The sequence below is a fragment of the Lacerta agilis genome, chromosome 4 (genome assembly GCF_009819535.1).
Source record: "Lacerta agilis isolate rLacAgi1 chromosome 4, rLacAgi1.pri, whole genome shotgun sequence".
Lineage (NCBI taxonomy): Eukaryota > Metazoa > Chordata > Lepidosauria > Squamata > Lacertidae > Lacerta > Lacerta agilis.
Genome location: NC_046315.1, coordinates 74694975 through 74715999, shown reverse-complemented (window position 1 = coordinate 74715999; position 21025 = coordinate 74694975). Strand labels below are relative to the sequence as shown.

At 46.8% G+C, this 21025-nt stretch overlaps 1 pseudogene; it reads left to right on the top strand.

Moving 5' to 3' along the window:
- Nucleotides 1-16289: 16289 nt before the first annotated feature.
- On the top strand, nucleotides 16290-19379 carry LOC117045391 (annotated as a pseudogene).
- Nucleotides 19380-21025: the final 1646 nt, after the last annotated feature.

The window sequence follows — 21025 nt, the reverse complement described above, 5'->3', positions numbered from 1 at the left end:
TGTGAAGATAAATGAGGGTGATATCATGTTACTCACATGAGCATCCTGGAAAAAGAGTGGGAAGAATTACAAAATTGGCAAATCCATTCTCCTATACTTATCTGTGTGGTTCCTTGTACAGTTGGGTTGGGTTAATGTATTCTGCAGCCCAGGGTGCATAGTAAGGCCATGAACTTGCCGTGAAAGAAAGTGGCATGGGGCAGGATTATTCAAGTAGCACAGCCAGTACTCATGTGTTCCAGGATGCCTCCCAACACAGCATAATTCTCTTTTTTTAAATTAAAATAGCTTTATTTAATTTCAGACTTATAAAATACAACCATATCAAATCAACCAATAGAAACAAATAAACAAACAACCCCCCAAAAGCATATAGTCTAGACATAACAATCCATGAAAAATAATATTTGAAAAAACAAAACACACAGGAAAAAAGCAAAGAATTATAAATAACAATTAAAAGTTGACTTCCAATTGTCTGTATATCGCTTCCCTTAATAATGAAACAAAACTTGCTATACCTTATACAATGATTGAAAAATATATAACTAAATAGATAGCTCACATTTTAATATAAATCTCCCCACATATATCTCAATTGAAGCAAATCAACAAATCCGTTCTTATACCTTCTTTTTTCAGATAGTCTTCCACATATTTCCACTCAGCCTTAGATCTTTGTTTGGATATATTTCGAATTGCTGCCGTCATCTTAGCCAAATTCATGAATTCCACTAATTGAATCAACCATTCTTGAATTGTTGGAATTTTCCCCCCTTTCCAATTTTGGGCTATGAGTAACCTGGCAGCAGCACAGCAGCCAACACAGCATAATTCTTGTGGAACCTGGGATGCGGGTGGCGCTGTGGTCTAAACCACTGAGACTCTTGGGCTTGCCGATCGGAAGGCCGGTGGTTCAAATCCGCGTGACAGGGTGAGCTCCTGTTACTCTATCCCAGCTTCTGCCAACCTAGCAGTTCGAAAGCACACCAGTGCAAGTAGAAAAATTGGTACCATTGCAGCGGGAAGCTAAACGGCGTTTCTGTGCGCTCTGTTTTACGTCACGGTGTCGCTTTGCGCCAGAAGCGGTTTAGTTGTGTTGACCACATCACTCAGAAAGCTGTGTGTGGACAAACGCCGGCTCCCTCAGCCTGAAAGCAAGATGAGCACCACAACCCCATAGTCACCATTGACTGGACTTAACCGTCCAGGGGTCCTTTACCTTTGCTTTGACCTAGGTAAGTCCCTTCCCCCTGTGGAGCTTTGGTTTCTTACGTGGATAGTGCAATAATACAGATTTGTCACTAGATGTCCCTGAAATTAGTTCCGTCTGGGTGGAGTTGGGAGTTTCCTGCCACTGTTCTATTCTCATTGGGGGAGACAAAAAAGTTTTTTCTAGCTTCCTGGCTGGTGTGTCCTCAGCCATCCACCGTGCTTGTTGTCCTTAGATTATGTTAACACCGCTGGCCTTCCTGATCTTCTGCTTGTTATTTACCGAACTTGATCCCTTGCCAGCTCTGAATCTTGCTAACTTGGCTCATCAAACTGAAAACTACCCCCCCAAAAAAACCCTCTAACCATTTGTAGCCTACTACAGATGCTCTAAGTGTTACTATTTTTCAGGGACAGTCCCGGATTTTGGGAAGCCATCTCTGTTTCTGATTTGATCCCAGAATGTCCTGCTTTTCCTTAGGAATGTCACTATTTTCATCAGAGAAATGTTGGAGGGTATGAAGTTGTGTGACCCCACCGAGCCAAGGAGATAAGTAACTATACAACTTCTAGAAGACATCTGAAGGCAGCTCTGTATGGAGAAGTTTCTGGAAATGTCTACTGTTGTCATTATTATGGAATAGGACGTCCCTATTTTCATCGGAGAAATGTTGGAGGGTATTCTGCTGGACCCTTACAAGTGTGAAGAAGATGAACAATCATAACAAGATCCGTCCTGGGGCTAGTTATTAAGGAAATACATTTTTTTAATCCGTTTAATGCCATATAACGTTCAATGGTTCTTTAGAAACTTCTGTGTGTGCACTTGTCATGATATTGGGCGGGGTGCAAATAATAAATATTATTATTATTATTATTATTAAGTTCTCAGGAAGTTAACTGGCCATGCTGTTATCCACAGGAGGTATCCTTAGATTCCCTATCCCTGATGACAAGAAAGGTAAAATGTCCCTCTTTTTAAATTAGGGGAGATTAATTACTCCCCCCCCACCTAGTAATACAGTAAACATGACTTGAGGGGGAGCAAGAGTTGGAGAAAAACATAGAATATTTTTCCTCCAACTCCTGCTCCCCCTCAATTCGTTTTACTTTCAGCTATTTTGGCCTTTTAAAAAGATTAATTATAAAGCAGCTGGGTACTGGAGGATATCCATACAACACTGTAAGATTTGAGAGCTGCCTTGGATAGATATCAGATATTGAACCGTTATGACATGAAAGCTAGGATGGGGCAGCTTGAGCTAGCACATTAGTTCTGTGCCTCCAGCACACTAATCAGCATGAAGCTATTAACGTATTAATTTTTCTACATTACAACCATGCTGATGTTTGGATCCATTCAACTGGAAGCAAGTTAACTTGTTTCTGAATGTCTGCAGGCCTACAGAGCGATTATGTGTCTTTTGTAAAAAAGCTTATCGGCCAAGTTGAAGAGGAACGGGAATCTTAATCCTAAACGGGAAGCTCAGAACTTACGTATAAATATACTTTTTTTTCCATTTGAAAGCACCATGGCCTTGTGTCATGTAATTTAATGTTGTTGTTGTTGTTGTTGTTGTTGTTGTTGTTGTTGTTGTTGTTGTTGTTGTTGTTGTGTTTTAGGTGGTCTCACACCTTACATACCCCATTTGATTTTTGTGATCAGCAAGACAGTGTAGACCCTCCAAGTGTCCCCATTTTCCAGGGACAGCCCCGGATTTACAGAAACCGTCTCAGTTTCGGATTTCCCCCCAGAATGTCCCGCTTTTCCTTAGCCCTGTTTTCACCAGAGAAATATTGGAGGGTATGGAATTGGACATCCTCAGGGCTTTTGTCATACTAAGAGAATGAGGGAGGTGTTCATGGCACTGAGTCACATCTCTTTTTTTAATCAGAGAAATGTTCAGTCGTGTCCGACTCTTCGTGACCCCATGGACAAGAGCACGCCAGGCACCCCTATCCTCCACTGCCTCCCACAGTTTGGCCAAATTCATGCCAGTCGCTTCGAGAACACTGTACATTAGTACAGTGGGTACATTAGTGTGGTGTAACTCCCTCATGGCAAGGCCAGCCCAAGACATTTTGGCACCTGAGGCAAACCATAAAATGGTGCCCTCTTCTCCACCAGGGAAAAAAAGAGGTGAGTGAAGCTCTACATCAAAGGGGGGGAATAAATATCTACATTGGGATATGCATCCCCTGTGACTTCTGCTGTTTGAGGCAGTTGCCTCACCTTATCTCATGAGTGGGCTGGTATCTCCTGGCACATACTGTATTTTTTGCTCCATAAGACACACTTTTTTCCTCCTAAAAAGTAAGGGGAAACGTCTGTGCGTCTTATGGAGCAAATGCATGGTCCCTGGAGCCGAATTGCCGAAGATCATTCTCTTTTTTTTTTTTTACAAAGAGAGAAGGGGGTGTTGAAAGGAAGCTGCTGAAAAGCTGTTCAGCAAGTGATCGGGAGAGAGATAAGGCTCCCTTTCCAGCCCCGACCCCTTGCCCAGGCCTCCATTGTTAAATGCAGAGGGAGGCTGTTTGTTTCCCCAGCAACATGTGACTGGCTGATTAGATTATCTGTCTGGAAACTGTAGAAATGGCTGTAGGACTAGAAGCTGCAGAACTGTGAGTTGAACCCCATAAAAACGGGGCTTTTCCTCTTTAAAAAGAAGCTGCACCACTTTCAGCTGATCCTCAAAAAAAGCAAGGATTTTTCCCTTTGCAAAAAAAGCTGCACCACTTTCAGCTGATCCTCAAAAAAACAGGGCTTTTCCCTTTGCAAAAAAGCTGCACCACTTTCAGCTGATCCTAAAAAAACAGGGATTTTCCCTTTGCAAAAAAGCAGCACCACTTTCAGCTGATCCTCAAAAAAACAGGGCTTTTCCCTTTGCAAAAAAAGCAGCACCTCTTTCAGCTGATCCTCAAAAAAACAGGGCTTTTCCCTTTGCAAAAAAGCAGCACCACTTTCAGCTGATCCTCAAAAAAAAGGGCTTTTCCCTTTGCAAAAAAAAGCTGTACCACTTTCAGCTGATCCTCAAAAAAACAGGGCTTTTCCCTTTGCAAAAAAGCTGCACCACTTTCAGCTGATCCTCAAAAAAACAGGGCTTTTCCCTTTGCAAAAAAGCTGCACCACTTTGAGCTGATCCTCAAAAAAACAGGGCTTTTCCCTTTGCAAAAAAAAGCTGCACCACATTGAGCTGATCCTCAAAAAAACAGGGCTTTCCCCCTTTCCTCCTCTAAAAACTAGGTGCGTCTTATGTTCGGGTGTGTCTTATGGAGCGAAAAATACGGATCTATTGTCCTTTTAGTCCTTGTTGAAGATTTTCCTTTTTTTCAACAAGCTTTTTGAAGTGAAGACTTTTGGCTAAGTCTGTTTAAAAAAATAAAATAAAGTCCAGCACTCTGTCTAATTTATCACACTGGCAAAGGATCAAAGGTGTAGCAGTAGGGTAGAATTGCTGTTGCCACATTCCTGGCCCAGTGGCTGAAAGGCAGTATTAGGCATATTCACTGGCATCTTCCACTCATGAAAGCAGTTGGTGGCAAGGGAGCCCCCAGGTATTGGCAACCCTGATCAAGCTTACCACAGTAGCAGAAGTTTTTTAAAAAAATAAATAAATTATGCCAGTTCTCCTGGACAGCACATGGGAGAGACGTGTGTTCTGTTTGTAAATTGGTCCCTGGGATCATAATGAAATAGGGATTATGAATAATAGATAATGATGGAGTGTGTGTGTGTGACTTCGGGGCTAGAAGATTGCAGGATACCAAGTGTAAAGAAAGTGCTAAGGAGAGGCTGCCTCTAAAAGCAATTGCAGAACCCCACTAAGTACAACGTCTGCCTTTATCGCAGTAGCCACTTATTTCATTTCATTTTACATTTCTTGCTAAATGCTATGCTCAGCAGCAGGTCTCCGAAGGCCTGGAAGCAGAAGACCAAACTGTAAGCTTTCATATTGTAAAAAGAAAGCCAAGGGAGTGAACAAAATTGCACCATGCAGGGAGAGAAAACGCTCCCCAAAAAAGCTGTTGCCCACAGACTAAGCAGGCAGCACCATCCACCACCACGGGGAGGGGGGGGGAGTTGTTATAAAAAACATTTCTCCCCCCCCCCAGACTTACAAGTGCTACAAACAAATTAACAGTCAAATTCTGCACAAGGTTAAGAGACACTTAACTCACTGGAATCAGTGGTCAATCCTCCACAAAGAATTAGGCTGTAAATATTGGAGCGGGTTGAACTAGACTCAGAGGGATTTACTTCCAAGAACTCATTTTCATGATTGAATGGTATGACTTCTAAAACCTTGTAAAATATCCCAAGGGTGTTCCACCGCCGAGGTTAAAAATGAGCTGGAAATGTCAATTTAAGCTCCACAATTCTATGATTTCTACTATGATTCTGTTATTTCAATGCACATATTTGAAATGAATTGAGCTGTGGTCAGTGACCTTATATTCAGCTGCGGAAAAACAAGCAGAACTGAACTGCCCTAGAGACAGCGTAGAAGTAAGGCGGAACGGAATCCCAGACACAGCCAACATTACAGCTATGTCCTCTTTTGGCAAAGGAGAGCAGCAGGTCCCCGACTGGTTTGTGGCTGGTGTTGAGAACACGGAGACTTCCACTGCTGCAAAGCGTGAGGCTCTTGTGAACTGCAAGTGTGTGCCATGTGAGAAGTCACTTGCTGCACTGAGAAAGGCAAGGAGAGTTGCTGTAGTGTGCCAATAACTATCTGCTAAAGCTGGAGCAGAGCATTCAACTCGCTCCCGACATGGGCAACACTAGAAAAATGTACAAAAGCATGGTCTTTGGACCAACAGATTAGAGTCACTCACCGACAGGGTCTATCCTGAGTCACAATGTGGCTTCAGAGGTCAACAGTCAACGTGATTTTCCCACTGCGCCAGCTGCAGGAGAAATGCCGAGAGCAGAGACACACTTTGCGCATCACCTTCATAGACCTGACGAAGGCCTTTGACCTCGTCAGCTAAAAATGACTCTTCACACTACTCAACAAGATAGGGTGCCCCCCTAAGCTCCGCAAGATGATTGTGTCCTTCCACGAGAACATATGTGGCACTGTGTCAGCATGCTGTCAGCGGTTCCTGGCTGGTTGCCCAGCAAAGTATAAAGACACCTATTTCAATATTTACAGAGAGAGGCTATAGAACCCAGCCTCTTGGATAATGGCATTGTCCTGAGTGTATCTCCACCCCACCCTCCGTCTCTCCCACTTCCCCTTTCGTCATTTCTACGTGTGCTGCTACGTACCCTCTTGTTAGGATATGTAGGATCTTGACCCACCGGAGATGGCGGCTAAGCAGGAACAGCCCCGCGCTGCTCCCTGATGTTACAGATAAGATATAGCCTAATACGGCTTGTTTTATTGTTTTATTTGGCCTCTATGTCTTTTTATGTCTTTCCCAAACGTCTTTAGCGTTTGAATAGTTTTAGTTGACTCCGATCCCAGTTTACGTACCCTCTGTCTTTGAGCTTTTTGCTCTCCTACTTTCAAGGCTCGCCAGGTTCTGGGAGACAGTGGGTCTGGAATGATTTCTAATGACAACGTGTCAGCCAGCTGCTGCTCTGATTCTGCCTGCTCCTCCTCTCCCACTATTCCCCAACTTTTCGTCTCATCTGCCTCTGAGCTGTGACCTCCCGCAAACCCCTGTTGTAAATCTATACAGTCGTACCTCTACTTACATATCCCTCTGGATACGGAATCTTTGGGTTATGGCCATAGCAAACCCAGAAGCGTATACTCCCGGTTTTGCTGCGCACGTATGCACAATAAGTGCTCAATCGTGCTGCGCGCACAGAAGCACACCTCTATTTATGTTATTTTCAGGGTGTGAATGGACCCCCGGAGTGAATTAAGTTTCTATCCGGAGGGTCCACTGTACTGTCTTTCTCTTCCTCCTCCCTGGAAGGTTCAGGATGGGGAGGCGGTCTCCACCTTTCCTCCTCTGCCCAGTCCCCGACACACTGTTCAGTATGACGGTTCATCCTGGGACACCTTCCCTATGAAGAACAATGTGGAACACGTGTGTTCTTGCCCCAACTCTCTTTGGCATGTTCTTCTCCTTGTTGTTCTCAAATGCTTTCAGTTTGACTGAAGATGGTGGGTGCTTTCATTCAAGGAACAACGGGGGGTCTGTTCAACCTGGCATGTCTCCATGCCAAGACAAAAGTCTGTTGGGTTTTTATGCACAAGATGTTGTTTGCGGACAACGCAACCTTGACAGCGCACTCTGAGAAAGCTCTACGGAGACTCGCCAGCCATTTTGCCCAAGCCTGCATGGAGTCCGGCTTCACCATCAGCCAGACAAAGGTCAACATATTGGGTCAGGACATCGCCAGCACTCCATGCATCAGCATTGGTGACAACATGCTTGAAATGGTAGACAATTTTGTTTACCTGGGCTCCACCATAACCTTTCCATTGATGCTGAGCTAGACTAAGCATATCGCCTCTCCAAAAAGATTGGGGAGAATATGATGCTAGCAATCAATACCAAGATGAATTGCTCCCAGGCTTGTGTATTGAAGTGAGTCATTATGGAAGTTGTGGGCAACTTACACCTGCCAGGAGCAATGCCTCAGTGCCTTCCGGATGTGTTGCGTCAGAAATATTTCCCCTGAATATCCCTTTAAAAAGGTATCTGTTTGACAAATTATACTCATTTTAATTATTATCAAAGCAAATAGTGGGTTAAAACCAACTGCCCAGATTGTAAAAAATAAAATAAAATAAATCAAGGTTGTATCTTTTGCCAGTGTCGCTTTGTATAAATGGACAAATAAATGAATATACACAATGGAGTTCTTTTAGTTCTAAGTGCCCTTTAAAGCATTCCAGATGGATGGGCTGAGAAGCCATCCCCTAGCTGTGAATTCTGTTGCGAGCTGAAATCTTGGCCTGGCTCCTGTTGTCCATTGTCCGTGATAATACGGAACGGCAAAATGCAAACCCTACTGACACAGATGGCGCAGCTGCTGAATGCACGGATACTCTTTAGCGCATGCTGATTTGATGCCTAAAGGGACTTGGAAGTTCACGCAGAGATAAAGCAGACCCTTCTCAGTCAAATCCCTTCCATCGATCCAAATCTTCCAAGTTCTTCTGAAGACTTTTCCCTTTCATCCAGACAAATTGAAGCTTAGACCAGCCAGCAGTGTACAGCAAAATAGCCTCCTAGACCAGCCAGCAGTGTACAGCAAAACAGCCTCCTAACTAACTCTTGTAGCTCATCATTCCCACTTTCCCAGAGCTTTTGTTTTCAAGGGCAAGTCTTCAGTGCTAAAGGTGTTTTAAATTTTATTCCAGTTTGACGACTACTTTCCTTCAGCTTGCCTAGGTTTGGTCATAATTTTGGGTTGCAGTCAATGTGTTCCACCCGTCTCCTTGAGCCAGCAGAACACCCGTCTCCTCCCCACACAGGCCTCCTAAACGCACTGGAACAGATTTGGGGACAACAAAGGACACACATGGGAGTGGGGGGTTTTCTCTTCATTAGCTAATGAGCACGAGCCCAACACTCCACCCCTCACGAATTCATTGCCCACAGAGGTGGTTGTCCGTATGTGTCAGCATGTTTACGTGCAGGGCCTTTCCCCCGCAGCCAGAAATCTTTTCTGGCACTTTTCAGCTGGGTGCCATTGCCCTTCTAAGAGAACGAGGGAGATGTTCGTGGTGATGTTCACTTCTTCTTTTTTCTAGAAAAAGAGCACTGTCTACTTGAATGGTATCGTTGTGGATTTCCTTCTTTAAAACGTTCTGGAAAACAACATCAAGGCTAGTTCCCCTGCAGCAGCAGAAACTAAATCAGAGAAATATGTAAACAAGAAAACAGTCCCCAACAGATATTTATCTCAATGCTTTAGACCCAATGGGCTTTTCTATCTGCTGTGGGGCTTGTCACACTTCATCATATTATGTCAAGGCACAACCTAATGAGAGACTTTCTGTTTATCCTAACATGGTCAAAATAAATTTACCTTAATGTGAATTGATGTTTCAGATTTTAAAGTCTGATTTTTTTATTTTTATTTTAGCATAGGACTATTGACTTTCAAGTTGAATTCGGATAACTAAGACAAAAATAAGAACATGGATTCAGTTGTAGTTCTAATGTTGGGTCTGTATCAGATCTTCTAATAATTTTTCCAACTTCTTGCATCTGTATTAGACTTCCAGTGCATGCTACAGGTTAGCAACATTCATGCATCCCCCTTTCAGAAGAAAAATAAGTGTGGTGTATAACTCAGACCATGGGTTTCTCCCACTCACCAGAGACTCATCAGGGTCTCAGCCAGGTTTCCCAACCATACCTGAAGCTGGCAGGAGATTTAACCTGAGATATGTTTCACAAAGCATGTGCTCTCTTAAATCAAACCATAGTTTAATACAGGGGTCTCCAAACTAAGGCCCGTGGGCCGGATAAGGCCCAAGGGACTTGTTTATCCAGTCTGCGGCGACCGCCGCCGCCCACTGCTGCTGCCCGCTCTTACTGGTGCTGCGCTGCGCTGCACGGTTGCCCACTTATGGGTCGGAGGAGCGCCAGAAATAGCATGTGTGCACGCGTATGGGCGTGCGCTCCCCCGCCCTCCGGCCCGCCGCGTGATCCGCGCTGGAGACACCGGCCCGAGGTGCGGTAAGTTTGCTGACCCCTTTTTTAATGTGAATGAGCAGCATGCCGGTGCACCCTCCTCAAAATTCCTAGCACACTCCTCCCTCACTTCTGCCACGGTGCCGATGAAGCAAGTCAAAGCTTAGCTTGCCATGTTGTCTGAGACCAGGCTCATGATTTGTTTTCTCCATCCAAAATGGCAAAGCAAGAACAAAACTTGGTTTCCGCTCATGGTTTGATTGGGGGAAACAACTACAAGCCTAGGTTTGGACAACATAACAAACCAGATTCTGGTTTGTATTATCTGTGGCACGACAGCAGAAGCAAAAGAGGGAAGCCATGGGAGCTTTTGAGCTGCACCGCACCAGTACATTAAACCATAGTTTGTTTTAAACTATGGTTTAATGTGATGCACAAATCAGGCCACCATCTTCTGTTTGGCAGAGGAAAATTTAGTAGGTCAGGGTGGGGGAGGTGAGATATGTATATCTAACTCATCTCTTTTACCATTGAGACCACATGACAAGTACAGGAAAGAACTGCATCTGATTAGTGCCATGTGACATCTGTTTTGCCTACACAAACGGAATAAAAAAATAAAAACAACTAACTATGTAGTACTTCATTTTTGTGCCTGAGATGCATGGAGCAAGGCTTCGCATTAAATCACGCCAACATTATCCTTTTCGTGTTTGCATTTTATGCCGTTGCCATGTTTACAGCAGATGTTAGGGCATTTGGGGTTGGTAGCTGTACTAGGTCAGTAAAATAAGAAACAAAAGAGCATGTTTGGTTGGTTTATAAGAGCTGGAGGTTTTTTAAAACAATGTGGAGCTCATCTCTTGTAAGAGGTTTGTTATTAGGAGTTAAGTAGGTAGAATGACACGCCAATGAACTTCCTAGGAGATTGCAAGGGGCACTTTAATTAGTTGCAAACCTTTATGCTCCTAGAAAGACAATTTAAAAAAAAAATCTGAAAGCCTGTGGGATCTAAAGTAATTCCAGGCTGTGTGCTGTAGTTTCAGATAATCAGACTTGGCCAAAGCTCTGAACTATCCTTCTCCGTGGGGATTCATGCACTGCTGGATATTAAAAAGGCTGATATCAGCTTTGCCGGGCATTTTCTAGCAGTAAGTATAGGCTTATATAGGGCGACAGAGCCAGGAAAAAATTGATGCTGGTGGCACTGGTGTGTGTGTGTGATTGAAATCAAATTGGAATATGATTTTTGTTTCCAAGAACAAATGCACACTAGGAAAATCTTGGTTATGCAATTATAAATCGCCATATCTTGGCTTGTTGTGAGACAGCAGTGTAACTTATCATAAAACTAGAAACTGATGCCCTGCAAAATGATTCCACCAAGAGCATCAAAAAGGGTTATCACAGCTCAAGAATAATTTGCTGCTATAAGACATAGTGATGGACACTAGTTTAGACGGCTTTAAAGGAGGATTAGGTGCGTTCAGGGAGGAGAGCTTTGTATTAATGGCTTCTACTATGATAACTAAATTTTACACATTCAGAGGCAACATACCTCTGAAACGGAGATTACAGGACCAATAACAGCCTCCCTATCTTCAGCCTTTCCTGGAGGCATCTAGCCGGTAAAGGTGATGGACCCCTGGATGGTTAAGTCCAGTCAAACTTGACTATGGGGTGCTGCGCTCATCTCTGCTTTCAGGCCGTTTTGTCCACAGACAGCTTTCCGGGTCCTGTGGCCAGTATGACTAAACCACTTCTGGTGCAACGGAACACCGAGACGAGTGCCAGAGCGCACGGAAACAACGTTTTTCTTCCCGCCACAGCGGTACCTATTTATCTACTTGCACTGGTGTGCTTTCAAACTGCTAGGTTGGCAGGAGCTGGGACAGAGCAATGAGGACTCGCCCCATCATGCGGATTCGAACTGCCGACCTTGGGATCGGCAAGCCCCAGAAGCTCAGTGGTTTAGACCACAGCACCACCCGCTCCCATCTACCTTGACATTATATGGGCAGTAGAGGGGTGAGGTGGCAGTAAGGTTAGTGCAGTGCAGTTGCACCAGCAGAGAGCCAACCCAGCACTGCTGCTAGTGCAGGAGCACCAGGTCAACCTCAGTGCCTCATCACTTCTCCCGCTCTACTTCCCAGTAAGCAGCAATGATGCGACTAACTAGAACTGAAATGGACACCTTCATCTATCCCTAGCCTCCGCCGGTACAGCAAAACTAAAAGTTTGCCACACTGAGCATGATCCAGATTATATGCCTTAGTCCAACCCTGTATTAGAAGTGAAGGATACAAAGGCCAGGAAGCCGAGAGGAAAGATGTGGCTGGAAATGCAAGGTGAATGACAGGAAGGAAAAAGAAATGGCCAGTGCAGGAAGTCCCTCCTACTTCCCTGCCTGAGGTCATGGATCAGCAACAGAGGAAGGCCATGTAGCAAGGATGAGCTCTGGGGTGAGCGATGGGGTGGAAGCAGGGAATCATAACAATCTGCTTTTTCTTCTTCTAGCCATCGCCTGTCCTCCAATCAGAGTCAGACTGTTTGGGATATGGAACATGATGGGGAAATGCAGTGGAAAGTGTTGGATAACAGTTGTTTGGACACAATGTCATCTAACCTCCCCGCAAACAATTTGGAATTAATGTTCCTAAGTAGCCAACGTTGTCTAATCACACTGCAAATAAATCAGGTCATCAGGGAACTGAATTCGGGCCCTGAAAACAGGGCCTAGACTACTGGGCTGTCTTTCTACCTTGGAAAACTTCTGGGGGAGCAGTGGATTTCAGCTGTCCATTTGATTTCTCAAGGTATAACCCCAGAGTGGCTGGGGAGACCCGGCCAGATGGGCGGGGTATAAATAATAAATTATTATTATTATTATTATTATGCCTGCACTCAACGAGGATAGCTGTAAATAAATGTGAATTTTCCATACATGCCAATAAACCTCCAGTGACTTCCTTCTGAAGGAAAGTGTTGCATCCCACTGCTCAGAGAAGTGGGGAGGGGGGTAACAGTATCTATATTTCATCTAAAATGCAGGAAATGGTTTCATGGCATTTTTGAACTGATGTATCATTCCAGTTCATTCCACATTGGAACGTTCTCTTATTCATATTTATTTATTTGTTTATTTGAAGATTTCTACCCTGCCTTTTAGGACACATGTCCTTTGAAGGCAGTATACAGAAACAAACAAACAAACCAAAACACACTTTGCTATCCACGTAACTTTTCTGGAGTTAAATCCATTAGCGCTATGTATTCAAACTTCAGTGAAGAGGCCTTGTGTCAATCAAACGTTAGCACTAGTACTACTGGCCCAAAGTAATATAAAAACCAGCAGAGCAGTAAAAGTTCTATGTCTTTGTAAGCTGAATGCCATCATGGAGATATAAACTCCAGGCTTGCCTCTAATTTCAAGTACGCTAAACAGCAGGGATCTCCTCTGGGACAAAGCGATGTTTACAGACAAATAAAGAATTCCCTCAGGTGTGGTAAGCATTGACAATCTGTTAAAACCAGAGATGAAATGACAAAGCTTTTGAAGGTCATCAAAGGCTGAAGACTACCGTGCCCTAAAAGGCATAGAAATGTTTTTTGGGAACTCAAGATGAAGGTATTTTTTAAAACAGCAACAACAAAGGTATTGACACATGTATTGTTTTATGCACTGTGACTTGCCGTTGTTTTATTGGTTATAGTTTAGAAATTATTGTTAAGAGTGGATTTCTGTTTAATTTTTTATATGCTGATATTCTATACTATTATAATGGATTGTTGAATGTTACTTTCTTTGATATAAGTTGCTTGTTTTAAATTTATGTTTTATTATCACATTCTTGCATTGGATTGGATTGTCATAAGGTGTACATTCTTTGCTTCTTCAGCTTGTAAACCGCCTTGGGTACTGTGAAATAGAAAGATGGTATACAAAGTAAAAGTGATGATGATGATAATAATGATACAAGATAACATCAAGACCATACGTTTAAAGTTCATGGGTCCTTCCCCCCCCCCCAAAAAAAACATCTTGGGAACTATTGTTTACACTTCACATGGGTAAAATTCTGCTCACTCTAAACCAGGGGTTGTCAACCTGTTCCATACCGCCCACTAGTGGACGTTTCAGGATTCTAGGTGGGCGGTAGGGGGTTCTACGGCACAAGCTGAATCCTCCTTCTATCGAGCACTGGCGGGCGGTAAGGAAATTTTACCATCAAGAAAGATGCATTAGTGGGCGGTAGGTATAAAAAGGTTGACTACCCCTGCTCTGGGGCACGGGTGGCACTGTGGGTTAAACCTAGGGCTTGTCGATCAAAAGGTCGGCAGTCCGAATCCTGTGCCGGGGTAAGCTCCCGTTGCTCAGTCCCTGCTCCTGCCAACCTAGCAGTTCGAAAACATGTCAAAGTGCAAGTAGATAAATCGGTACCGCTCCAGCGGGAAGGTAAACGGTGTTTCCGTGCGCTGCTCTGGTTCGCCAGAAGCGGCTTAGTCATGCTGGCCGCACGAACCGGGAGCTGTATGTCGGCTCCCTCAGCCAGTAAAGCGAGATGAGTGCCGCAACCCCAGAGTCGTCCGCAACTGGACCTAATGGTCAGGGGTCCCCTTTACCCCTGCTCTAAACAAACTACAGTCCCCCTTATTATTTGGGAGAGGTTTAAATGTATATTGAGGATGTAACTATGAAGAGTCCTGGGAAATGCAGTTAGATAACAGTGCTGGGAATTACAGCTATGTGAATTCAGCAACCCTTAACAAACCACAGTCCCCAAGATGCAAATACTCTGATTAAAAAATACTAGATGAGTCTAGAGGTTTTAATTCGTGCAGTGTACAGTGTCAAATGCACATTTCTGGAAATGCCTGGAAGAATGCAGTTCAGTCACACAAATAGCAGGCCCAGCTGTCTTCATTTAGTTTCTTGGAGGGTGGTTCTCCTCCTACCCCCCAGCGACGCTATTACTAGACCTTGTTTGATCCTGTGAACAGCTGCATTTAAACTTTCAAATGTATGAATCACAAGGCAACCCTGGTCACAGCATGACCCCTGCAGGTAAGATGCAGAAGTAACTTGTACCAGTTAAAAGCAAGAAAAAGTCTTCTGGCACCTTAAATTTGTTACGCCATAAGCTTTCTTGGGCCAGAACCGACTTCATGAGATGAGTGAAGCGTTGTTGCAAGCTGCAGGTGTATTACCAGTTAATGCAATTTGAGGTGGGGGTGGGGAATTCATCCATTCGTTTGGAACTCATAGGAACATTCGGCATCTTGAATTGGAGGCACGAGTTTATGGGAAAGTCAAACTAACTCACGTGTTCTCAGTCTGAGTTCTCAACAATAAAACTTACGTCTTTCTATTGTATAATCAACAAACACATTTATAGTAATGCTGCTTTGTTCCTCCTTGCAGCAAAAGCAGGAGGAGAAGGAGCTAACCATTGAAGCCAAGCCACGCTTGGCTTTGTGCTTCACCTCTGTGCTTTTGGGACATTGGGAAGGGGGTGGCTCCTACCCCAAAAATATTGGGGAGGGGACAAAAGGGCCCGGTCCCCAAGATCCAACGCTCCTGACTCTGGGGAAAATGCATAGTCCAGATAAACAAAACAAGAATTGCCCTGCTTTGTGCACCTCTCTTATAGGGATCATTAAATGTCAGCAAATTTAAACAGAAGTGTAACCTTACGTAGGCCTTGGCCAAACTCTTTTGGCAGAGTCTGATTGCACAGTTCTCATTATTTCTGAAGGGTCGTAGACGGGCTTTCAACAAACACTCTGCTAGACCCTTCAGAAGGCCATAGAATAGTCTTACGTGCACATTTTAATTACAATCTTTGTGCCGTTACTCAACAGATCTGAAATGACCTTGGCTGAAACTGAGGCTTCAAACAAGCCTTCTTCCGCCTACATCTCCCAACCCAAATCAGTGTTCTCCAAAGCAGCCCACGTGCCAAACAGGGCTCTTTTTGAAGCTTCGGGAATGTTTCTGTGCACGTATTACTAGCTTAAAAGCCAGCTATTTCAATTTGGTTCAAAGCTAGTTTTTTTTGGGGGGGGAATGCATCAAAGAGCCAGTGTGGTGTAGTGGTTAAGAGCGGTAGACTCTGTTGTGTATTAAGCAATAACACAGTCTGGATGTTAGCATAACGTATTGTGTTGTATTACAGTCTTTATTTGAATGTACTAGTTACAGCGGGAACAGCACCCATTTGCTGAGGCAGGGAGCAGAATTTGGATCCTCTGTTGGATTGGTTCCCACAGGAGGGAAGCCGTGCCATTGGCTCCCGCCAAAATGTATCTCTCTCCACTAGATAACTGTTTCTATATAAACCCCAGTTTTCCCCATTCCCTCGAGTTCTTCCAGCACCAGAAATAAAGAAATGTTGTACCTACTTCTTGCCTCCAGTCATTGGCGACACAACATTCTGGCGACGAAGGTGGGATCCGGCTTGCCGTAAATGGAGGACAGTGATCGGCATCCGGAGTCAGCAGAAGAGGAGGAAGAAGTCGTAAACGCTCCTGATCACGCCATGGCAGGAAGTAAGATAATTGAGCCGTTCAAACCGGGAGCCGCAGAGGTTTGGGATTCCTATCTCCAACGTTTTGGTTTTGCTGCCGCCGCGCAAGGAATCACCAACAGCGACAGGAAGAAGGCTGTTTTTCTGAGTTGCTGCGGTGCCGAAGTTTTCGAGTTGGCCCGAGGGTTGGTGGCTCCTCTCACGCTAGAAACAGCGACGCTGGCGCAGATAACAGACCAACTTACGAGGCACCTGGCCCCAGCAGCAACTAAGACAACACGCCGCATAGAGTTCCATAATAGAAGGCAGAAGGATGGCGAATCGGTCTCCATGTTCCTTGCTGAGCTGAAGGTCCTGGCGAGGCAATGTCAGTTCGTGGCTCTTGAGGAGGCACTGCTTGACCAGTTCATTGGCGGCCTGAGCAGCAGTAAGGCCCGCCGTCGAATCGCTGCAAGGGAAGAGGTGGATCTGGCAACGGCAGTGCGCGAGGCCTTAGCCACAGAGACCACAGAGGGGGAAAAGCAGAAAACCCCACAACGAAGCACCAGGCCGGCAGCAGAAACAGCCCACGCTATGTGCAGCCAGGAGTCCAGCCCGTCCCAGAGTCCATCCCGCGCCGTTGGATCCCTGGGGGCTGGTTCATCGGGAACAAAGGGAAGAAAACTAGAATGCCCCGGTTGTGGGGGCGCGCACGAACGTCGGAAGTGCCGGTTCCGGAATGCCACGTGCCGCATTTGCGGGAAAATGGGCCATATTGCTCGGGTATGCAGGTCGGCTACCGGGGGAACATCAGGACCCCCACGTTCGTCCCGGCAACAGGAAAACTCATCGGCACACGTTGTGGACGACTGCAACTACCTCACCGAGATTGAGGGCAAGACTGTTCAGTTTCCTGCTCAGGGGAAGGCATCAATCCAGGTCAGCATTGAGGGCCACCCTTGCCAGATGGAGGTAGACTCTGGGTCAGGATTCACGATTGTCTCGGACAAAACAGCGAGGTCGTTTTTTTTAGGGGGTAAGCTCCCTCCATTGGAGCCTTTCCCCGCCACATTACAATCGTACTCGGCCTGCCAGATACACATCCTTGGAATGTGTTCCGTCAATGTAAGTTTTAAAAACAAAAGGGCTGTGCTTAAGCTGGTGATTGCCAAGGGAAAGTGCACTAGCCTATTGGGAACAGACTGGTTTCCTGCTTTAGGGCTGGGCATATCTGGGTTGAACGCCATAACGATATCCCCAAACACATTCGAGAAGCTTTATGAGGAGTTTACACCATTATTTGATGGCAGTCTGGGGTGCTATAAAGGGCCTCCCATTAATTTTGAGTTGGACCAGGGGGTGACTCCAGTCCGCCTTAAACCAAGACGAGTACCATTTGCCTTGCAGCCCAAGATAGAGGCAGAACTCGACAAACTAGTCCAGCAAAAAGTATTGGAACCAGTTGACTCAGCGAGGTGGGAAACCCCAATAGTGACCCCGCTAAAGGCAAACGGGGAAGTGCGTATCTGCGCAGACTATAAATGCACAATAAATAAGGCAATTCGGGGAAATTCTTACCCCATTCCAGTGGTGTCGCAACTGCTAGCAAAGTTGGCGGGAGGCAAGGTATTTGCAAAAATTGATCTTGCCCAGGCGTACCAACAGTTACCTGTAACACCACAGACCGCAGAGGCTCAGACTATTGTAACCCACAAAGGAACATTTAAGGTAAACCGATTGCAATTTGGAGTAAGTGTAGCTCCGGGAATATTCCAGGGCATTATGGAAAGGTTATTAAGGGAAGTACCGGGCACCCTCGTGTATTTTGATGATGTCCTAATATCGGGGAGGAACCCCCACGAGTTGGAAAGCCGCATCAGACAGGTGCTTTACAAGTTCCAGGAAGCTGGACTCCATCTAAAGAAGGAGAAATGTATTTTTGGGGTTCCTACGGTGGATTTCCTCGGTTACACCATTGATGCTGAGGGAGTGCACCCCATGGAAAGCAAGGTTAGGGCCATCGCTAATGCACCCAAACCCAGTAACAAAACGGAACTCCAATCATTTTTGGGTCTGGTAAACTTTTACCATGCGTTTTTACCGCACAAAGCAGCGGTGGCAGAGCCCTTGCACAGGCTTCTGCAGAAGAAGTGCGTCTGGCATTGGGGAAAGCCGCAACAAAAGGCTTTCGAAACCATAAGGGGAATGTTGTCTGCTGAGAGTGTTTTGGCACATTATGACGAAACGAAGCCCCTCGTACTTGCTTGTGATGCATCGCAATATGGGTTGGGAGCTGTGCTCAGCCACAGAGAGGCGGATGGGTCAGACAGACCCATCTCATTCTATTCAAGGACTCTTACATCCGCCGAGAGGAACTACGCGCAGATTGACAGAGAGGCATTGGCTGTGGTAGCGGGGGTTAAGAAATTCTATGACTATGTGTATGGGTGATCGTTCCTAATCGAAACGGACCACAAGCCATTACTAGGCCTGTTTAACCCCAGCAAACAAACTCCTCAAATCCTGTCTCCTAGGATGCTCAGATGGTCGATCTTTTTAAATGGGTTCCAATATAAAATATGTCATGTGAAAGGGAAATTGCTCTGTCACGCAGACGCCCTCAGCCGGCTGCCACTCCAGGGAACTGGTGATTGTGATCCAGCACCAGCCGAACAGGTCACGATGTTGGAAACACTGCCAGGCGCTCCTGTGACCGCGGAAGAAGTGGCGGCCAGGACGCGCAAGGACCCCACACTCTCCCGAGTCCTCGCCTGGGTAGGGAGGGGGTGGCCCAGTGGGGGCCAAGAAGAAAAATTCCGCCCATTCGTAATGCGGCAGCATGAGTTGTCACTTCATAAGGGGTGCATACTGTGGGGGGACAGGGTGGTCATTCCTAACCCCCTGAGGAATCGCATTCTAGAGACCTTGCACATGGGGCACCCGGGAATGGTCAGGATGAAATCCCTGGCACGTTGTTATGTGTGGTGGCCAGGGATGGATAAGGAAATAGAAATGTGGGTACACACGTGCAAAACATGCCAAGAGGTTTGACCTGAGGTTCCCGGGGCACCTATTCAGAGCCGTCTCATCCATAGAAGCCGGTGGCGCGGCGCGCCAGGGCGCTGGGCGCCCCAGGGGCGCCCCCGCGAGCCCGCCGGCATACCGGGCTCCTCCTCCCCAACCCGCCCCCGCCCCCACGGGCAGGCGGGCACTCGCGCGCCGGCAGGCGGGCTGTAAGCCGCCCGCCCTCGCCTCCCAGAGCCCCAGCTGGAGCGCTGGAGCGGCGCGGGGCTTTGCGCGACCTTCCAGCACTCCAGCTGGGGCTCTGGGAGGCGAGGGCGGCCGGCTCGCGCTCCCGCGCGCAGCCGGCCGCCCGCCCGATGCAGCGCGAGCTGCCCAGCAGCGCCGCGCCGTCCAGCTGCGCGGGAGCGCGAGCCGGCCGCCCTCGCCTCCCATCCCGGAAGCGCTGGAAGGGCGCGCAGAGCCCCGCGCCGCTCCAGCGCCACGCCCCTCACCCCCCGCTCGCCCACCCCCCTCCCAAGGGGCGGCAAGCGCGGGAGGGAGGCGGCGGAGAGGCGGCGCCGGAGGGATAGCGGGGGCGGCGGAGGGATAGCCGCACCAGGGCGGCAGATCCCCTTAAGACGGCTCTGCACCTATTCATTGGTGGGAACAGTCAAAGGCGCCATGGAACCGTATTCATATAGACTTCAAGGGAAAACATTCTTGGTTGTGGTCGACGCATACTCGAAATGGTTGGAGGTAGCCTTAGTTTCCAGTCCCACATCAGCAGCCGTTATCAAGGTTTTAAGGCGTTTGTTTGCCACGCATGGTCTGCCAGGAACAGTGGTGTCAGACAATGGGGCAGCATTCGTGTCAAATGAGTTCAGAGGGTTCCTTGCTGACAATTTCATACGAGGAGTGACCTCTGCCCCTTTTCACCCCTCCTCTAATGGTCAAGCAGAACGAATGGTGCGAACCGCAAAAGGGGCTATTTCACGTCTAATGGAGGGTGACTGGGCAGCCCGGATAGCTCTTATGCTATTCTTGCAGCACGCCACACCCTGCACAGCCACAGGAAGATCACCAGCTGAGCTGCTGTTAGGCCGAAGGTTGGTGACAGTCCTGGACTTTGTGCATCCAGATAGGATGCCCTCGCGTCCTGCACGGGAGCCACCCCCACCTGAAGGGGATAGAACGAGACACTTTAATCCGGAGGATCTCGTGTGGGTGAGAAATTATGCCAGAGGTCCGATTTGGGTTCCGGGAGTCATTTCACGGGCCACCGGTCCCGTGTCATATCATGTCACGTTATCACAAGGTCAGGTCTGGCGCAGGCATGTGGATCAGCTGAGACGCAGGATACCCAGCCGGAGTGATGCCGAGGAACCTAACGCCTCTGCATTAAATGGGGAGTCGCCATCCCCGAGCCAGGTAGAGACACCTGCACTGGTTAATGCCCCGCCAGGTCAGTCAGACGGGGCACTACCCGCTGAAAACACAGAGTTGGCGGAAGAAAATGAGCTGGGGGAACCTTTAGCAGGGACAGGGGTAGCCAATACACCCGAGGAGATCCCTCAGCCGCCAATTCCTCAGGTCACAACACCAGAGGTGAGACGATCGGGTAGAGATCGCAGGAAGCCACAGTTCCTGAAAGACTTCGTGTGTCATTCCCGCTAAGCGTGGGGGGGGGGGTGTTG